The sequence below is a fragment of the Zeugodacus cucurbitae genome, chromosome 2, assembly GCF_028554725.1.
Source record: "Zeugodacus cucurbitae isolate PBARC_wt_2022May chromosome 2, idZeuCucr1.2, whole genome shotgun sequence".
NCBI lineage: Eukaryota > Metazoa > Arthropoda > Insecta > Diptera > Tephritidae > Zeugodacus > Zeugodacus cucurbitae.
In genome coordinates this window covers 18,009,888-18,029,088 of record NC_071667.1, presented here as the reverse complement: position 1 = coordinate 18,029,088, position 19,201 = coordinate 18,009,888, and positions in this window count along the sequence as shown.

Here is a 19,201-nt window from a genome sequence, read left to right as displayed (position 1 = left end):
CAATATGTTAATTTTTTCCATTACCCCGCCGTCATCAGCGTCTAAATTTATTTTTTATTATTTCATTTTGATATTTTGCAGAAGTTGAGTTCAAGGAGAGTTCCTTAATGGGTTAAAAAACTGATTTCATCGTAACCCCAAAGAAAACTTTCCTCTCTGTGTGCATTAAAACAAAAATATACTTGCAAAATACAAAGAAATAACTGTTGAATTTACTAAGGTCTCAACGTATTTGATGAATGCGACACGAAACAGTTTCGGCACCCACAATTTCTTGGTCGATTTAAAAGCCGTCTCCATAAGTCCAAACTTCAGTCATCTAAGCTTTCTCATTTGTTTTCAGAATTAATGTATCAATATTTCAAGAACATTTCCATACCTACTCTATTATTATGGTGTGGATCCGAATCTAGCTAATACGAGTATAAGTATTGGATGAAAGCAATTTGATGTTAAGCAGGCAAGATACTTTTTAATTTTCAGAAAGAAGATAAAGACTGTGTAAAAACATGAAGCTAAAAGTTCCTAGAACGTGTTCGAAAGAGCTTTTTGAGCTAATCTAACTGCAACATTTCAAAGTTCCACAGAACTTATTAAATATATGATAAACGTGAACTTTAATCTACTTAGCTATCAATTAAACTTTTTTAAGCCACAAGCTTCTTAATAGCGAGCGCCCCTGAATAGTTTTTAATAGTATGTTTTGGTAGCCTAAACCCTCAAGCTAAACCTTCGAGCTCAAGTTTTGATAGCCTAAACCCTCGAGCTAAACTTTCGAGCTCAAATTTTGGTAGCCTAAATCCTCGAGCTCAAGTTTTGATAGACTAAACCCTCGAGCTTCTGTTTGGGTAGCCTAAACCCTCGAGCTCATGTTTTAGTAGCCTTAACCCTCGAGCTCAAGTTTTGGTAGCCTAAACCTTCGAGCTTAAGTTTTAGTAGCCTAAATCTTCGATATCGTACAAAAGAACATTTTGATATGAAATCTAATAATTTCCCAGAAAATATTCGCTTGATCTACATAGCTGAGGTGCATGGCGTGTCCATACACACTAATAACATTAAGAACACCCTAGCACATTTCTGACAAAAAATTTCGGCATTCTCCTACACATATTTGTCTGTAAACACATACCAATATTCGAAGAAATACAATAAGAGCACTCATACACACTCAGGGCTCACATGTACGTACAATATTTGCTTCTACTATATTTTCAAATATCTTTTTGTTTTCTTTTGTTTAAATCTTGAAGGCAGCATAAGCTCAATGTTCATCATCAACCGTTCGTATTGCGTCCTAATTGTATTGTAAATGTTTTGCATATTCGAAAAATTCGAAATTGTGAAATTTTACAAAAGTCCGGCTTGCATAACTACATATGGACATAAATATTTGTGTAGCTGTGACATTTCTTAAATGCCCCTTAGGAACAGTGTTTCACTCAAATAATACCAACTTCACAAAATCTCTTAAAATATTTATAATATTTTTTAAGATAAATTAAAATAAAAGCACATATGTTTGACACTTACCCCAATAAGTTGCATAATGGCGGCGTTAGTTTGAGTCTAATAATTGTGTGGTAGAATGTGGAATTCTGTAAAAAATCGAACTAAAATAATGAATTGATTAATTAAAAATATTGACGTAAATTATTTTCAAATTGCTCATAAAAACTGAAGAACAGTTTTAATGATTTGTAGAGATCATGTAATGCAATTCATGATGATCTTATAACTGAACATATTGTGATCAGATAATCGAATTAATGTTGATGAGATAATTAAATCAATAATGGTCATATAATTAAATGTTCATATGATCGAACTTATCATGAGGCTATAATGAAACTAACAATGTATAATATCATTTAATGCTCAGATAATATATCTCATAATTATCATATAATCGAACTACTTTTAAACATATACTCGAATACCTGATGATCATATAATGAATCACATTATCGTCTGATCATCAATCAATGAACATCGAATGACAATCAGAAAATCACTTGATGAGCTCGGGGTACTAAATTAATAGCTATCCTCCCTCTGTCTGCTTCCCCAAAAACTTCATGCAATCCATTTGTTTCAGAATTAGGTTAAGTTAGGTTGGTCTGGTAGACCAGTTATGGTCCTTTGCGTTATCAGACGGAGTGTCTTCACGTATTCCCTGAGCCATCGCTTGATGTGAATTTTAATAGTTTATGAGACCTCACTAACGATATCTCCTTTAACTTATGCTGAATCGTTGTCTCGCTAACGCAAGACAAATGCCTAAGAGCTGCTTCACAGTTTCATAAGGGCCCCGCTCTTGACACTTCCTGCATTCCTCGCGATCTGACAACCCCATCGTATAGGCATGCACCAACTCGATCATCCATTTTAGATCCATCCGTAGAGATGTTTAAGGGGTTGCGTGTAGTGGCGGTACCCTTGCGCCAACTTTCCGTATTTACCTTGAACCCTATTTCCCAGATAATCATTGCCTGTCAGACTGTCCCTAGCAACCGAGCTGTGTCTGAAGGATCTGTATGTAAATTCATCTGTTGCCAGCAGTCCTTTCAACCAATTCAAATTCCAACAGGGCATACGCTTGTTGCATGCATACTCGCATAGAAATGAACAAATGAAAAGCATACTTTCTCAAATAACAGTACCTCTCATCAACATATTTAACCCATAGCATGCATACATCTGACACGACAACAGGTATTTAACATTCTACACAGGGTCCTATCACACACCTACATACACCCCAGACTTTTCTTTCTTTGCGTGCATCGACAATCAGTGTATTGTTTGTTATGCAAATGCAGCACAGCCAAAGCAGATGCAAAGCAAATGCAATAAGAGATTTTTCACATATTCATATCTACAAACGCACCTAGTCATATACATATATGTAGATATGTATGTACATTGTACATATTATATGTTTCTAAGCATGCACAGTAAGTGCGTTACACACAGTGTATGATAACTTCATTACTAAACTTATTGTTGCACATGCCAGAAGATATGACAACATACCGTTAGTTGATGAAATGGTATTATGCATATATCTCCGGCAATGGCACATGTCATCCTTAGGCCAAATATGCGTCTCTACTGTGGTGAAACATAAGGCGAGATAGAAAAAAAATCTAGTTGAAATCAAGAGCTGCAAATACAAAATAGAACATATAAATATGCAACAACTACATCTTGTTGCTTGTAAGCAAATAAAATCGCAAAAACAAAATAACAACAACAACAGCATACACGAGTATACAATTGATATGGAAATTGATTTGCCTACAGCAATAAAGGCGTATATTGAGGCAATATTAAATGTGTTATTTTTGTGGCCATAACACAATATTAGTTTGGACCATAGACAAAGTGAACAATATCATGTAATTATTTGCATTTCAAAGCGGACACTTGTAAATAGAGAGAAAGAGAAATATAGAGCATTGATTGTGAAGAAGTGAGAAAAAATATTTATTTTCTCTTCCCACTTGAATAAAGTTGATTAGCAATATGCAAATATATTGGTAAAATCAGTAAAAAGAGTTATTATAGATCTTATAGCATATTCCCACAGTTTAATATCGCATATAAGGTCTTGTCGAGCGTATTGTGTGAAAGATTAAAGCCCACCGTCAACGAACCGATTGGACCTTATTAGTGTGGCTTTAGACCTGGAAAATCCATCATCGAGCAGATATTCACCATGCGCCAATTCTTGGAAAAAACCCCGAGAGAAAAGAATGGACACTCACCACCTTTTCATCGATTTTAAAGCTGCCTACCATACCACGTAATGGTGCTCCTCTATGACACGAGCTGCGAATTTGGTTTCACTGCAAAACTAATACGGGCATGTAAACTTACATTGAGCAACACCATAAGCTTCGTCAAGATCGGGAAGGACCTCTCCGAGCTGTACGATACCAAACGAGACTACAGGGTGACTCAATTTTGTGCGACTTCTTCAATCTATTGATGGAAAAACTAATACGAGCTGCAGAGCTAAATATAGAAGGTACAATCTTCTATAAGAGCGTACAGCTGCTGGCGTACGCCGATAATATTGATATCATCGGAAGCAACAACCGCGCCGTTAGTTCTGCTTTTCCAGCCTGGGTAAGGAAGCGAAGCGTATAGCTCTGGAGATGAATGAGGACAAGACGAAATATCTCCTGTCATCAAACAAACAGCCAGCGCACTCGCGTCTTGGCTCCCACGTCACTGTTGACAATCATAACTTTGAAGTCGTTGATAGTTCCGTCTACTTGGGAACCAGCGTTAACGACAACAACAATGTCAGCCTCGAAATCAAACGCTTGCCAAAAGGTGCAACTTTGGACTGAGCAGGCAATTGAAAAGTCCTGATGTATGGCGCTGAAGCGTGGACGATGACAACACCCGATGAGACGACTCTTGGGGTTTTCGACGGAATGGTTTTGCGAAAGATGGTCCTCTGAACATTGGCAACGGCGAATACCGCAGACGATGGAACGATGAGCTGTACGATTTATATGACGACTTTGACATAGTTCAGCGGATAAAAAGACAGCGGCAAAGCTGGTTAGGTCATGTTGTAAGAATGGATGAAAACACTCCAGCTCGGAAAGTGTTCTATGCAGTACCCGCTGGTGGAAGCCACAGAAGAGGACGCACAGTGGGGTGACCCCCAAAACGGAGATTAATTCAGGGAAGTCGTAATTTTAAAATACGACTAAAAAAATGTATTATTGAATAAGCACAAATACATAAAAAAATAGCATTTCATTTATTTTAATGACTGTCGTCAGAGTTGCAAGCCTCTAGTTCCTCAATATGTGCATCTCCAGTTTCATCATCACTATCATCAGATCGAACAGCACTTACTGAAATAGTTGGCGGAATAAGCAATTCTATTACCGATTTTGGTAGGGCTTGAAATTTTTTTTTTTGGTAATTTAATTTTGCTGCTAATGGTCGGATCGGAGCTCAATAGAAACCTCTTTAAAATGTCTTCATTTGATTTCTCACGGCTACATTTACGTGAAAAGTGCTCCCTATAGCATTTAAAGTCCTTGTTTCTAGCTTCTTGGGCTTCTTCTGAAAGTTGTCCGATTGGTAGAAGTGCATGCAATACAATTTCAGGGCCATGAATAAAATATTTGTGCAAAGTGGTAGGCATTTTATACCATGGATACATTTTAACATAATGTCTGGCAGTGTTGTGACAAAAATGTCTGAATTTTTCAGAATATATTTCATGACCCGAAGAAACAGTTATTAGTATCACGTGCATTTTGTTGATCAGTTCTAAATCGATTTTAGTAATATCTGCAGAAACTTCAGCGTTTTCAAAGAATCTTCTGGCTGTATTACCATCGTTAGAATTTCCAAAGCCAGGCTTTGGTTGGTCGATAATCAATCCGGTTTTGACTCTAAATTCATTTTGAATGCGGGCTTTAGTAGAATCTATAATTTGTTTATCTTTATCCGATGCAGCTTTCCACTTTTTTATACGTAATTTGTAAGACAAGTGTATGATACACTCAAAAAATCGAATCAATCCATGTAATATAGACAAACCAAATTCCAAAGTTTCTGTCTTAACAGGTTTCGCTATCATTTTTTCAATAGAGTTAAACTCTTTAGAAGTGGAATTACAAACATAACACCTTTGGGATGATGTAGTTTCTGTGATTGCATTGCAAACTTTTCCGTCGATCATTACTAAGATTAGTTTATGGTTTACTTTTACGAACCTTTCTTCTACTGGCACAACTGACTTTACCAGTTCGTTTGCTTCTTTGTCAACTCGTTCTTTTTCTCTTACCAATATACTCGCTGTCTCTTTGGTGAATTCAATTTTTAATGGCCTGCAGAATCGGGTAGATGACGGCCTAGGGGTTTGCCAAATGATTTTATCATTATATACTAATCTCAGTGGAACAATGGACGTTATGAAAACAGAAGAGTCACTAGCGCCTGGGCCATGAAAAGCTTGTTTATATGAGCTACGCCCAGAGCTTCCATCAAACCCCCACTTAGTAATTAAAGTTAAATTTACTATTTCTTGATTATCCAAGGTGTCAATAACATTTTTTTGAAGCAGCACAAGCCGTTCAACCGTATGGTCCAGAAGGCCCTGCAATGATACCTTAGCTGACGATTCGGAAATTTGCATAGTTTCAACCTTAGGATAACATTCCTTTTTCGCTCTTTGAATCAACGTGTACGCAGGGAATTTTTCAGGAGCATATTGTCTTATAATATATATTGGTGACGTGAAAGCTTTGCTTCAACCAAAACAACAAACGCTTCTTCAGCAGTCATTTGTTTTTGTTTTACACATTTTACACTTTTTCTAAATTTCGGTGCTCTGGAAGGTGATGCAGTTATTTCATTGACAATTTTTGCTGCTTCTGTTTGACCACTTGCTCGCAGACTCATTTGGGTAGCATAACTCAAAACAGGCAAGGAAACATTTTGTCTTAAATTCTTACATTTTTTCACTTTTGTTTTTTTTTCGGAACACTCCTCGAAATCAATTTCTTTGCGACCCCTTTTAGTTGTTGTAGTCACAAACGGTATTGAAGACTCTAACCAATTTTGATTTTGTGTCAAAAACCTCTCCTCATGTCTGTTGGATTTTGCCCACCGATCCTTAAAATCACAGACAAAACGACAAAAATTCAAATTAAAGACTTGCATATCCTCTGGATTCGTTTGTCTATCAATTCTTGCTTCAATATATTCAACTTGTTTATTAATTGAGAAGCCTCAGCATTTTTAATAATACTGTAAAGACTACGCCGAGAAATAAATCTTTTTGAGTATATTCCTAAAATATAAAGACTGTATTCAGAAACTTCGCGTGATATTTCTTATATCAATTAACAAAATAACGAGGAGGAACAACACATTCTATTTATTAACACTTGACAAAAATATAACAGCACGTCATTGCTGTAACCCGAAATATACCACCACGACCATTCACATCGAATTGTATTCGGATTAAATAGATATAGTAGTTAATGTAAAGTAACACTACACACTTATCATCTGTTATTTAAATTAAATTATACAAAATTGTCTAAGAACACGAGCGGGAAGACAAAATAAACCAAACAACACAATTAACAGAACAAATATTGCAATATACAAACATAAATAACAATAACAACATTATATGATGATGATAACGAAAGCGAAAACAAAACAAAAACTACAGCAACGGTTCTTCTCTCACTTTGGATGGCATGCGTTTTTTTACAAAATTTGTTAAAAATCGAATTGGCGCAAAAACGCGCAAGATGTTTTTGTTTATTATATTAGTATAATTCCTAAGCTTTAAAAATTTATAAATTTCAGAACACGAAGTTGTCCGGTACCATTTTAAAACTCTACATACTTCGCAATAATGGCTAAAATTTAGACCTTTTTCCATAAATGATTAAAAATAGTTATACAGGGTAAATGTCGACTTGCAACTGCTTTTTTTGTTCGAAATTACCTGAAGTTGAAGGATCCATAATAATATTTTACTTTTGAATGGCAAAAATACAAAAACTTGCACTTGAAAATACAAAAAATACACTTTTTGCAGAAACGCGAAAAAATCGAAAAAATACGAACTTTGAGACAACACAAAAATTGAATTAACCAACACAAGTTATCGATTCCTTTGCCTAATGATGGAGAATCTTCAATAATCGAGTATAAAATATTAATTGAATATCTCAATATTAATTTTTCAATTAATCTCCGTTTTGGTGGTCAAATACCCCAACGTGGGACGACCGTTGAAAAGACCAAGTGGAAAGTGACCTAGCTTCACTAGGTGTTTCCAAAAAAAAAGGAGGAATGAGTGGCGCGCTCTGGTGAATTCGGCTATAATCGCTTAAAGCGGTTCTTACGTCAAATATATATTTATATATACTCTGTCTAAAACCGACGTGGCTGTCTATAAAAATTTAAATACTAATAACCTCGTATGCTCAACCTCCACACAAAGATGGAATTTAATTTATACCATCCATACCACTTAAATGTATAATATAGCTATTAAAGGCTAAAGTCATCAAGTAATAAGCATACTCTCATCAACTCCAAAAGCACATAATTTTTATTAAATATTTACTTGAAGTTGGAATGAATAAATAACTCAGCTCATAAAAGTTCAAGTCCAATGTGCTTCAAAAGTCTTAAATTACCAGCAAGCGTCGATGCTAAAGTGTTTGTAACAAATGTGCAACCATTTAGAAAGGCAACAACAACAACAACAACAAGAATAAGACTACCATCTTATTAAAATCGGTAGGAAAATAATTAACTGTACTGCACTGAGCAGACGCTTAAGCTGGCAACGCATTTTAATAACTTCCGGCTTGCCACACAAGCAAGTGCAGCATAACGGCACAGCGCTGTGTTGAACCGATTTGGTTGCATACAAAGTTTTGTATATTTTTCCACCTTCATTTTTTTTTGCGCTTGCAGTCTGGTGGCAGCATGCTATACTGAAATGGGAAAGCCGTGTTGTTGTCAATGCTGTTGACGAAATTAATTGAAAAAGTTGCAAATGAGGAGGGGAGGGAGGCAGATTCTTTGTATATATTTAAATACAAAAATACTCTTATATTTATATAAAACCATTCTGTACCCAGTGAGAAAGTGTAAAATGTACTGCTAAACTTACTTTGTTGATAGGTAAATATTACAGAACTTCCAATGTTCGGTTCAACATTTGAAGATTATGTTGATCCTGAAGATAACAAATATTTTTTTCACATACTTCAGGTCTTAAACTCTATAGCTTTAAACACAAGATCTAGCGTCAAGCCTCTATGAATTGCAAAAGTTTTAAGATGTTACTGAAGACACTTGTTATCTGCATGAGGAACAAATGTGTCTCCCAAATATTTTTCAGAAATCAAATGAAACAATCTAATAACAGTCACATTTTCGAATCTTATAAATATGCTAAAACACTAGGTTAGGTTAGGTTAGAGTGGCTGATCTCCTGTGCCACAATACATTGATGTCACTTGGACAGCTTAAGCCAGTCCTTTGTGATGCCGCAAACTCCTAAAAATGGATGCCCAAGACACTCTCTGAGCCTTTCGCGAATTTGTGCAGGCAACTAATTTGTAGTCGGGACACTTCAGCAGGTCCTTCGAATTGTGTCATGCCAAAATATTTCCACCGCAGTCTAGCGAAAGCAGCACAATGAAGGACAAGATGTCTCGATGGCTCAATCTCCCCTTCTTCCATGCAACTTTGGCAATTTGCGCCCGTCAGGATATTTAACCTCACAGCTGAATGATTTCGCAGTCGTACAGATACGGGTCCAACACCTACCATGTTCATTCAACGGCCACTGATCCAATGCGGAGTATAGTGGGCACCAGTTATTTGCCACTCTAATGAGAATACTGCTTGGGTGCCCTTACGCGCAAGCTCGTCGACTTTGCAGTTTCCAGCGATACCGCTATGGCCTGGGACTCAAACGAGTATTATATTAAAGTAGCTGAAAGCTACTGATAAAGAGGCTTAGCATTCCTTGATTGCCGGGTCTACTGTCCGAGTGAATGCTAACCTCCCTGACAGATGTAGCAAATCGGAGTAATCTATAACCTCCGCTTGCAAAACGCTGCAGTAATCTGGCAGCCTAAAGCTGTACTTGACGCCAAGCTCCTAGCAGTGGACTTCTCCTCCAAATTCCCTTTGAACTTGGATCCTTCCAAGTTCTCGCCTCTTCTCCATCGGCTACAACCCGCCCAATTTCTTTCGTTGGAATGCGGACTGAGAAAGAGCCGGGGGGATGGGGCTATGCAACACAGTAATTCGAGAATTTCAGAATGACCCTTTTTGGGACCTTTGACATATCTAACTTCTCTAAGTTGAGGCAGCAATGCACCTACCCGCAATATCAACAGGTGCTATACATATAATGGCATTGAGTGCCAGTGTCGGTATAATCCTTAGCGCCCCACATATGCTTATGAGAGCCGCTCTTTGTACACATTTTAACTTCTTAGCAAGTGTAGGCTTTCCCAGCGGCCTCCACCAGTCCACTGAAAGCCCTATAAAGATACTAAAACCTTTCTTAAACAACGGTGTTATCACAAGCTTTTAATAAAGAAGTTCTGCGTAAAAAAAAATCGGAACAATGGAACATTGTGCAAGCTTGGAGTTTATTGAATACATTTGTATCTGTGAGAACTTCAGTTTACCTCTGACCCATTATAGCTGCATGTACATTTTAACAAGAAAGAGTCCAATCTTCACTAATTTTCGACCCAATGATAATCCTTACGTATATATGGTGAACCAAACTGAGTTACATGAATCACTTGCTGAACATCATTGGCAGGGTTTCGGATGTGACTAATGTAATGACTTAAATAAAGTGTTGAAGACATTGAGAGCATATCGAAGCAAGTGACGTCATCTAAACTCTGTTACATCCATGTGCGTAGTTCGATCGGAAAAAAACAATTTCCATTCCAAAAGTGATCGAAAATAATTACAGCAACAAAACAAAATTTAAATGAGTCTGAGGCACAAAATAATATATTTAAAGTGGTTATATGAAACCGTCAGATACAATGAAGTAGTGGAGCAAGTGTAACGAAAGTGCCAAAAATCAACCGTTCGACCATTACAAACACTTAACATTATTATCAGAGCATTTATCTTGATCTTGATACCTTTATAAAGTATCAAACTACCGTTATATGAAGAAACTTATAAGACGATAACATATGGCCACTATTCAATTTCTCCAAGGGTCTGCTGTTGCTGAGAGGGCACCTGGCAAAGCGTGCCACCGAACGCTGGCTGCCGTAACAGTATTACGCACTTGCACGCAATATTTTAATTTATGCAGCAACAAAAACAACAACAATAATAACTGCAATACCACCAACAAAACAAGTAAAACGTATATGTTTCAATAATAAACTTGCAACTTTGTGGCTGTTGTCGGCAAAAGCATTTGCGTGTAAAGTAAACTTTCATAAGTACACATGTACATGAGCGGGTACAGACTTACATGCTCGTATATAGCTAAGTATGTATGTGTATGTAAGTAGTATCTTTATAAAAATGTGAACACATACTCAGTTTTTTGGCATGTTGCAACCGCAATCCGCGTGCCGCATGCGCTATTTACTTGGACAGCAATATGAGTGCATGCTACTCACTAAACAAATACATATTGACATACAAAGATGCTTGCAAACATATATGTGAAGCATACATTACCTATTTGCCGTGACAAGTTTTCTAACCAAAATTAAGTAGGTTATTTACGCGCCTCTCCAACGGCTGAGTGCGTGTGTGGGTCTTTATCTGTAAAATTATGTGTGTATCTAGAGCAAAGAGCGCATGAAAAGAAGCTAAGTAATCGGATGATGAGCGGAAGTCTTTACATACATACATACCACAAACAACAACATATACTACCAGTCAAAGCGCTAAATGCTGGCTCTGCTGTTAACAAGCAGGAAATTACAAAAATCCTGCCAACAGGATATAATCAGCATCAAACTCAACCTCATTTCTACATATGCGTTCGCAAAGTGTTGTTAAGCTAATAAAATAAAGATAAATATATTGGCTCGACTACGGTGCAGTTATTACTGCAAGAAATCTTGCATTTGTGTGTGTGTGTGTCATAAACAGTTACCACCTCGGGCGTACATGACAGCAGCGTTGGCAGCGTGTAGTTCGAACGGATCAAAGTGAATCAAATTAACTATGAAATATCTGTATATGAGTTGGATGTTATGCTGTTACTACACATAGAGATGGACGGGTTTTTGAGCTTGATACAAGTTCACGTCGAGTCTCTGGGTAATATCTTAATTGTTTTTGAGCTCTGCTGAATTCCAAAACTGAAAAGATATTAAGGAAGGAATGGTAATCAGATTCCAACGACGAACATTTTTATATTCATGGAAAGCGACTAAGATTGTTGGAGAATAATAAGATCTTGTTTAGTATATTATTAAAAGTGTTTAAGTTATAAAAATAACCGAACATTTTATACTATCGCCAGGTACTTATTTTTTTGTTATTATAAGAACACTATACAACATATTCAATATTATATGTTCACTTAATTTTGCAAAGTTATCTCACATATTAACCGTTATACACCGCCCGTCATCAGGATGGCGCCCCATCAAGCATGCTTGGTTGGTTGGTATTTTCCATAGTATTTGAGTTTCTTTATTTCGAAGAAAATTGAAAATTATTTTTCGATGCCTTCCCACTTTTTCCGCAATTTTATGCAAAAACCTTCCATATTCATGAACCGTTTCGGTTTTGAATTTTTCCTCCACAGATAAAACAATACGTCTTCCCAAATTTTACAAAAATTTGAAGAAATCTAATCAATTAAGTACCTAAAAAAACTTGGTGCTTGTGGTTTTCAAATTATGCGAGATAATTAACATTGCATTTGGGGGCGCTATCCTGATGACGCAATTTTTGTTTGCAAATTTATGCCCTTTTTTGAGTTTTTATTCCATTTAAATTTTATAAAGAATCTTTTTAAGAGATTTTATAGCTTATTTTCAGGCAAATTGTTTCAAGTATGTTAAAAAAAAATTTGTGTAGTTCTGACCCAAATACTATGAAAAACATTTCGTATCAACCAAGCATGCTTGGTAGGCGCTATCCTGATAACGCGCGGTGTGTACGATATAAAGTCCACTGTAAGTTTAAAAATCCGTATATTGGATATATGGGGGCTAGAGGAAGTATTGGCCAGATTTTGCCCAATTTTGTCATAGAGGCACACTAGTAGGAAATAACAGATATTCTTTGAATTTCTACAGAATATCTGAGAGATTTAAGTATATTTTCGGAAAAATTTGGACACAAAAATTTTCGGTATTTGGAGCCTTGAAATGTTATAGTCCGATTTTGGTGATTTAAAGAGCCGTGATGTCACATTAGCAACGCAATATTTGGGCAAAGTTTTGTTCCGATATCTTCACTGGTGTTTAATTCTTATATTGTAAATTGAACGAATCAGTTTAGCTTCAAAATTGTGGCGTATTTGAAGAATATGAGGCAGTGAATCGATTTCGCCTATTTTCAAGCTATAGAATTGGGATGCCAAGGAAATGGTTCGAATCGCGTTTCGTTGAAATTGATCGAGTATTTTCTGAGATATAGTTCTTGACCCATAATTGAGCGGAGTCACACCCATTTAAAATTTTGTTTTTCCTTACTTAATGAAAACATTTTTCGTAGCCATGCCCTCTCATCAACAAAAAATTACATCCAAATATGCCTTTTCATAGTGTGATCCTTTGTACCAAATTTTATTTCCATAGCTTTATTTATGGCTTAGTTATGGCACTTTATGTGTTTTCGGTTTTCGCCATTTTGTTGGTCCGATTCGCCCATCTTCGAAAATATAATACTCTAATGGTGCCAAAAAACATGTGTAACAAGTTTCATCAAGGTTTCTAAATTTGTACTCACGTTATCGCATGCACGGACGGACGAACAGATTGATTTCAACTTTACTCGTCGTCCTGATCATTGTGCCAGATATAAAACCATATCTAACTCGTTTAGTTTCAGAACCGCTAACAAAACTATTTTAGCAAGAGGATATAATAACGGAATCCCTTTCGAGCTATAGAGATGAGAAAGCTTAGTCTTTGGTGTAGGGCCTGTTTTACCAACTTGGAAGAAAAGAAGACGTCTGAAAATTTGATCCCATATCCTTTCGAACTAGTTTTATATGGAAACTATTGAGGTTGTATAATGTATCTCTCTTTAATAACTTTAAGGCTCTTGGAGCATAGTTCCATACATAAATAGTCCCCAACAGTATATAAACGAAGAGTTTCCAATGGTAAAGAACTTAGAAAGATAGGATAGATAGACGAATATAATTTGTTAATACAGCACAATACGGTAACATAGGGACTATTGTATTGTAGTTGTACATATATGATTTTGGACTCTCAGAGAATCTGAATGATGCAAAATTCCGAGTAGGATTACAAAGTTTTTGTTAAGATCTTGAATATTATTTTTATTTTATTTGAAAAATAGTGAACAGAATGTGGTATCTGGAAATCCATAAGTAATAAGATTACTGTCAGAAGTAGCAGATTATCAATAAAGCTCAGGAAAGCTTATCAAGAATGCTCTGCCAATTTTTTCATTACAGTAAAAGATATTGTTGTGCATTTTTATGCTACTTTAACATCCAAGCGAAAATTAAAATCCCAATTTTTCTCTCGAGTGAACTTAAAATAAATATAACTCCTACCACAGCCACCGAAATCACCCTCAATCACCAACCCGTATTTACAAAGATCTATAGAATACTTTCTATACCAACATTTAATATTTTTCAAGCATTTCTTATCTTAAGCATTACACTAAATGCACAAGCCTAAATATTTTACTTCCAATTTGAATTGCTGATGGCAATCGGAAGAGTCTGCCATTTCGATGACGAAAACCAGTCGCCATTGTTTTGTCATCGTTGTTGTTGCTACTTCAATGGTCATACTCATTACATAAATTTCATGACATTCTACCCAGTGCTGGTCTTTTTGCCATAACAACCCTCCCTCTCCGCTTATGCTGCTCTTCTATTAGCCACTCAAGGCGCTTAGCTGTTCTATTGCGCCGTTATCGCTGAAATCAGCTTTGGCTTTTTGCTTGCTCCATCAAGTGGACATTAAGGCTTCAAGTTTCATGCCTTAAGTACCAATTTGGTGACATAATTTTGTTTGCTACACACAAGCACATTACATATATCACATATTACTGGGCGATAAGAATAATATTTAGAGCTTACCAGAGTGGATTACATGAGAAGAGGGCAAAAAAAAAAAATAAGTAGACGGCGATAAATTTAGTGCTAAAAAATATAAGTAGGAGCATAAAAATCGTTTACATATACAAAGTATACGAATTTATATAATATGTGGCTCAGTCAGCTTCGTAATACTAGGAATATATATATGTACGTATCTAAATACGTTCATATATTGTTATAACGGTGTAAAATCGGTTCTCCTTTCCAAATAATAGGTTTTCTGAAAATATGCGCCGGATCTCCACATTCCACCAAAATATCTTCTATCACTAATAGCCTTTTCGGATAGCCAAATTAATTGATCAATTAAAATTTTAATTGAGAAACCAGTTCTTGCCCTCCGCACTGCCTGCTACTCGATAATAGATCAGCTGTTATATATATTTTTTTTCTTTTCAAAAGAAGTTGGTAAGTTTCAACAGCGGGTTGCTATTTTCTCAATAAACATAGCCATTATCTCCATCTACCGTCGAGTAATATTACTGCTACTGGACAATAACTCGCATTTCATTTTCAACTCGATTAAACATTAATGTAGAAAAATTAGATTTTTATTTTATCTGGTAAATCGATCTAAATCAACGCTTTAATTGAGCAAAGGTCGGTTAATTGATCAAAAAGATCCTATGCGAAAATACTAAAAACAGGCTTACAAGCCTAAAAAAATCAGAAGGAAAAAGAGAGAGAAAGGAAAAATGATATGTGAAACAAAGTAGAAACCTCAGGATTTATTTATATGTTTTCCTACCCAAACTTTTGGAAGGATGGATGCCGGATTCCGGTAGAGAACTAGAGTCGGTGCGCGATATCAATAAGTGTAAGTGAGCTTTTACATATACATTTCGTAGTATTTGACACCGTTTACAACTGCGATTATTCTTGAATAGCCTAAAGCATGAGAAATATCTGGTAAGAAACAAAATTTTCAAATATATACAGACTTTGTGAGGCTTTTCACCATTAGCACAACAAAACCAAAACTTTTAAAAATGCGCACAATCAGTGCCGTCAGCAATGTCGGTAAAGATTTGCCATTTGTTGTGTGCGAAAGCGTTTCTACGGAATTCAGCAGACGTGCAACATCGAGCTTCCGCAGCTTTTGTTGGCAACGTAACGCCTATTGTTTTTGTTGGCATAGTTAAGCTTTGATTTCTTTGTCATACAGCAATGTGGCTTAAAACGAGACTACCTTGTGAGGGGTTGCGATAGCAAGTAGGAACAACAGACACACAAACAGCAACGTGCAACACACACCACACGACTATGGCAAGTCATTGACATTGCCGACGACCGTTGTCACCGCGACGCTATTGCTATAGAATACTGTCAGCACTACATTGTAAGTGATTCAGAGAGAGCCGAGGCCAAAAACCGCAGGTAAACGTGTACTTGTGGCGCCACAATATGCTGCTGCTGTCGAGCGTCAAATGGCAAGCGTTAGCTTATGAAGCAATTGATGGCATTACACTCCCACTATTACCACAGTCGCATCTGCTAAACGGCGTTGATTGCGCTACACAGGGTTGCATTCAACGGATATATATGTATGTACATGTGTATTGGGTGTATGTGTGCCGCATGTGCATGTGGTGTCTGCTATGCGTGTCCTGCAACCGTGTCCTTAACTGGCACTTCATTGTCCTTGACGTCATTATGGTTTCATTTGCTTTAGAAATTTGAGTTGACTTCAATGACTTTGCGGCCAACCGGCGTGCGGGTGACAGCTACAATACCGCAGGTGAATAAACTTATGCCACACCACATGCGTTCGCTGCAATTCTCCGTGACTTTGCACTTCTTCAATTGCCACTTCACAGGCTGCTTTTAATTTGCTAAATAGTCGTTTGCTCTCGGCTTGTTGTTCGGGCGACGGTAGAGTGTCGCACACTGATTGCTGTTGTCATTGCATTTCATTTATGAGTCGTTCGGGCGGCAAAGTCTGCAATGGCGACCAACTACTATTACTTGATATTGTAGTCATCAGTGATCGCAGGCATTCAGTCAATTGAGTTCGTTAATGAAGTTTAGTAAGTTAATTGAGCGACCTCATTACGATGGGATTCAGAGACTTATTCAATAAATCCGTTTCAACAGATATCGGTAACCGTATCCGAACTTGGTAAACCGAACATTAAATACCCTTGATGAGTATTTGACCCAAGTAATAAACTAACTATTTTCGCAGGAAACGCGAATTTATCTTTCGAGCTGCATATGGCTTGTGGTATATAAGTTAATTATTTTTAGTATTAAAGATTAAAAATAATAATTTTTTATTCAGAGCTATGCTCTTTGTTTATTGAATTCACTTAATGAACTAACTTTTACAATAATATTTTCTTAACACTAAACCTAGCTGTTTGCCTCTGCGTTGCTGTGTCTTCTTGCTGAGTTGGCGCTTCCCACTAATTGCAATGCACGTGTTGCATATTCGGCGGTTTGGTGGTATCATATCACTTTGCTTCATGTTACATGATATGCGCAAGTGATATGTGATATTTTAAATATGTGCTGTCTTAACTAATCCCCCCCTGAAATTCAAACGTCCTCGTTTGAACTTTTGGATTTTTCAAAAATTTGGTTGAGTCCATCGATTGCGGGTTGTGACAATTTTATAGATTTAACTTGGTTTTGTAAAATATATTTTCCGAAAATTAGGGCCATCACTATTACAATAGTAATTAGGAAGATGCTGGTTGCGTGCTTTATTCTATTTATTGTTTCTATCAGGTTTACTTCTTTTGTATTGTTTACGTTTAGTTGTTTTAGCATCTCTAGAGAGAGAATTTCTTCAAAATGCGTCGGGGCGGATGAGGGATGTAGAATTGCTGCCAATGGTTTACTTAGCGTTCTTTCTTCGTTGTAAAATGTTTTCCCATTTATTTGGATAGTTGCGTTGTTGATTATTGTGCAGTTTGGCAAACGAATTTTTAGAATGATGTTTATACATAAATCATTACTTAAATCTATTACATCATTGCTTAAACGTATTTGTAAAAATTTATATTTTTAAAAAGAAAATTTGATTCAAGAGTTTTTATCTTTGTAATTAAGAATTGTATTAAAATTGATTTTAATAATTTTTTTCATATTTTTTCTGCTTAGATATTAATTGTTTTACAAATTTATTTATCTTATGTTTGTAGGCTTACAATATAAATTATAACTTGTTTATTAGTTGCAATTTTTATTTCATAATTTTCTCTAATTTGTATTTTAATTGTAAGAATGATTATATTTATAAAAAAATTCGTTTTGCATAGTTTTAAATAATTTTTCTTATTGAGGGTTTATTGATTAAAATTGATTGATTATTTTATTTATTTTATTTGAAATTAGTTGCGTATCCTACTTTTATGAATAATTTGACCCTTTTCCGTTAATACGGTACTATTTCTATCTTCTTTAACTATTTCTCTACTGTAGGGTTTACTTAATTTAGTTCCTAATCTCCTATTTTTCTTAACAAAAATTACTTGACCTGGTAAATATGTTTTTATTTCTTGTTTTTTCCTATTATGGTACGCAATGTCTTTACTTTGTTTCAGTGCTAATTTTTGCAAATTACTTTGCCTGGTTTTTTCAATACCTTCTGGGGCAAATGTTAGATTTCTATGGAAAAATAAATCTACCGGCCTTTTTAATGTTATGGAATGTACTGAATGGTTGTACTCGGACACTGCTCTTTCTAATAGCTCTTCGAAATTTCTGTGTCCACCATTTTCTTTGATGCAACGCATTATTACAATTAGGGTGGAGTGAAATCTTTCCACCTGTCCGTTACCTTGGCTTTTATATGGAGGAGTGGTATAAATGTCTATTCCTAACTCGTCTTTCATCATGAATTTTAACGATGCTGAGTTTAAAGAAGGTTCATTATCTATGACTATTAATTTTGGAACTCCAAAAAAAAATAGAATGTCTCTTAAGGGTCTCCTTACATCTTCAAAGGCCCTACTATTTAATATTTTAATTACTGCGTATTTGGTGAACTTATCTAATGCCGTCATTACAATTTTCTTTTCTGTCAAAAATATATCTACGTGTACTGTATGTCCTGGGTATGTGGGTAGTGGTGTTTCCATTAATTTAGGTTGATTTGGGTGTCTTTCATATTTATTCTCCTTACATATAGTGCAATTGGCTATAATTCTCTTTATTTTGTTTAACATACCAGGGAAATATTTTTTTTCAAGAATTTGCATCATATTTTCTTTTGCATTTCTATGAGCTCGCAAGTGCTCATTTAGAATCACATTTTCCTGTTCTTGTTCATTATTGATATCTTCTACTAATTTCTGGGTGTATCTGCTTTTGATATTATTAAAGTGAAGGGGATAAATATTT